The following is a 3,610-nucleotide window of genomic DNA, read 5'->3' on the forward strand; positions in this document are numbered from 1 at the left end:
CAAATTTCATGATTCGATTTGATTTTGATTTGATATCGATTATCTTGGCTATATCAGGTACAGTATGTGGCAAATTTTCTTAAGGAAAAAACTCAACTAATGCTGTAAACTAAGTTATAGGCTACAGCAGGCACGGCGTCATGGGTGGGCCTGACGGGCCTGGGCCCACCCACTTTTCAACAGGCCCACCCAAAAAAACAACAACAAAAAAACCGTAATTCAAATTTTGTCAAGAATTATAAAAAATCGTCAATAAGCTCATAATTTGTACTAAAATAATCTAAATGTTTAGTTTTAAAAACAATTTAAAAAAGCTGGCTATGTCTATTTGGATGTTTCTGCGCAAGTTCAGCAGACAGTGGGGTTCGGGTTTGTTCCGATCAGAGCTCGTGAGCGGAGAGCGCATTTCTGAATATTCCGCTCCGCTCACTCATTCCGTAGGGTCGCTCGCTCAACCCAGAATGGCCTGCCGGTTCGAAAATATGTGGAATAAGGGCTGCCTCCGACTAATTGTATTTTTTTTCTAGTCGACTAGTAGTTGTTAATTTAAGCCATTCATGGACAAATCGCCCCTTTATATCAATTTAATTACTTAGGCTATCCTACAGGATAATAAGCGTTATGACCGCACGCATAAAGCTTGCTACAAACTAAGAACCGGTTAAAGTAATTATGAATGTGTCTAAATTAGCAAGGAGACATTTAATTGTTTACTAATAAACTGGTGTTTTCTGTGTCGCTGCAAAGATGAAGTTGACAATGTGGACTCTCCATGAACGCCAGAGAGAAATGCACATTTCATATGGATTAGGCTACATAATCAGAGAGTAGCCTATTTATTTTGGTTTGAATATTTTCGTTTAAAAGTAGACATTTCAAGCTTTCTGTAATAGATAACCCATATTTCTCAAATCTGTGAGGCACAAGCTGAGTTTCGGCGCCCTCCAGTTCACGTGCAATGCAAGTGATCGTGTCGGCGCCTTATTACGTTGTCTGCTGTATATGCTTGTATATGCTTCTTATTTATTAAATACGGAAAATTGATTGATAAAACATTTATCAAAATTAAGATACAATTTATGCAAAACGAAAATCTTTTTAAAAGAGTTTTCTATAAAACAAAACTTAATGAAGTCGTCAAAATCATTTTTTACCAAAAACAGCGCTGTTGCTAGGAGGGCGCCAGCGCCTCTGCCTCGCGAGTGGATGATAGCCCTGAAGACGCCTAGCAATGATATACCTTTAGTGGTAGTATACCTTTAGTTAAGTTATACCTTAATAGTCTTCGTAGCGCGCTATGAGACAATGTTATCGGAAAATGCAGCCCAGTATGATGCGTATGATGCGTAATGGAGATTCCAAAGCGCTCTTCTTTGGTCAGAACCATGGAGAGCGATCGCGGATAGGTCTGTCATGCACCGAAACTTTTAACAATGCAACAAAATATTTAAAGAGCATCAAGCTATTAAAATCTATATTATGTATACGCACAGATAATATAACAGTAGGCTATATTAGTCAATATTTTTGCAGTATATATATCCAAGCAGTGATTGGATAACGTTTTTTTAACGTTTTTAATTTAAGGCCCACCCACAATTGGTCTGGCCCATCCAAAACTGGAATCCTGGCGCCGTGCCTGGGCTACAGGGAGCCAGTTAAATTACTATAATATTAATATTAACTGGTTTGTCTACAAACACTTAAATTACACACAAAGAAGATTTTTATGGTAATAAAGTTATAATACTAACTTTATAATTACATATTATGTTTCATACTAAAATGGCAAACATTCAAATGGTGTCATAAAAACGTGATGGATTTATTCAAACACACATTAAGGCCTACTGAAGAACTGTAAAATATATAGGCCTATATATTGAATATATAATATGGATCATATATTTAGCAAAATGGACTCCTCTAGAGTCCATTTTTTACCTGACTAACAACAAGTCATTGAATGGCTTTCCTGAGGTAAAGGCGACGTGACGACATTGTTTACAAGCTGTTCCTCAGATGAAACACAAATTGAGCGATTACATCAGACATGATACCAATTTTGGTAAGTTGTAGGCTACTGCATATTTTAACATACCTTCTGATATCCATTCATTTTCATTTCGTGCTGTAAGATAGGAAAGAGGAAGAGATGATCAGATCACGAGCGCTTCGCGCCGCCGCTGCTTGAACTGAGGCGGGAACAGATCTGTCAAGAGTAGACCTATTTTTTACAGTCTATGGTCAAGACGCATTAAAGAGCGCCAAACCGGTAGGCTATTTATTGTTTGAATTTCGTAAACTGAACGAATTTGAAATCTGTGACCTTTCATATCAAATGTAAGCACAAAGCTTAGGCTATTGGGATTTATTTGGAGGGACGTTCTGTTCTGTTCTGTTCTGTTCATTCATCAACTGAAAACAGCATCGAAAGATCATTCTTGGGACTAGGGACTTAAAGGCCCTTGCACACTGAGTCCGAAATTATCGCATGCGTTTTTTCGCTTTCGTGATTCGGTGGTTCTGAATTGTCAAAACACCATTCAAAATGCTTGCTACCGATGCGAAAAACGCAGAAAATCGAACCTGATACGAATTTTTTTTTTTTTCGGAGGCAGTGTACAAGCGTGATTGACATAACGTGAGGTCGTATTTATTTTTTTAACGTGCGAAAATTTCGGACGCGAATTTCTAACTCAGTGTGCAAGGGCCTTAAGAATCATGTTGTTTAATAAAAACGAGAATCGATTCAAATCAGCAACCAATATTTTTTTCATCTAGCGCTAATATTTACATTCTCTGAAATGCAAGAGGTGTTTGCCAGGGCAAAACTGGCTGTCAGAATTTTAGGAGGTGGTTGCCTGGCTGTTGTTATGGTTATGGTTATAAGTGTAGATTCCTACTTTTGTATTTCAAGTTTTATAAACTAAAACTACACACCCAAAAATGCATTTTTAATTTTTTTTAATTTTTTTTTTGCCAACTGAGTGATTTTTGCTAAGGTGTGCTGGATGGTTACCAGGGTGTTGCTGCCTGATTGGTTTTCATCATGTTGCTATGTAGCTGCTAGGATGTTCTGAGTGGTTGGTATGCAGTTGCTGAAGTGTTCAGGATGGTTTGAAACATTTGGTTATTAGGGTGCTCTGGGTTGCTAAGGTGTGCTGGATGGTTGCCAAGGTGTTGTCAAGTGGTTGCTCAGGTGGTCTGAGTGATATATATATATATATAAAATTATTATTATTATTTTTTTTTTTTTTTTTTCACGCTTGGTTGCAAGAGTGCTCTGGGTGGTTGCTAAATTGTGCTTAGCCGATTTTAGCATGTTTGTGTTTTCTAGGTAGTCACCAGGATATTTCTATGCGGTTTCTAATGTGTTCTGAATTTCGTTGTGGTTTTTAGCACACAAGCTAGTTATTTAATTTCTCATATTATCATGCTTTTTCTCAATGCAGTATAAAAAGGTTCTTTATATAATATACTGTGTCCTTGGCATCAAGTTTGTAAACTCCTGGTCTAAATCATATTTTAGCACAGTTTGACATATTAATATGTGATTTGTGGCTAGTTTTGACAGTATATCATGTCGTAACCCCCTCCCCGCACGGAC

The sequence above is a fragment of the Rutilus rutilus genome (genome assembly GCF_951802725.1).
Source record: "Rutilus rutilus genome assembly, chromosome: 8".
Taxonomy (NCBI): Eukaryota; Metazoa; Chordata; class Actinopteri; order Cypriniformes; family Leuciscidae; genus Rutilus; species Rutilus rutilus.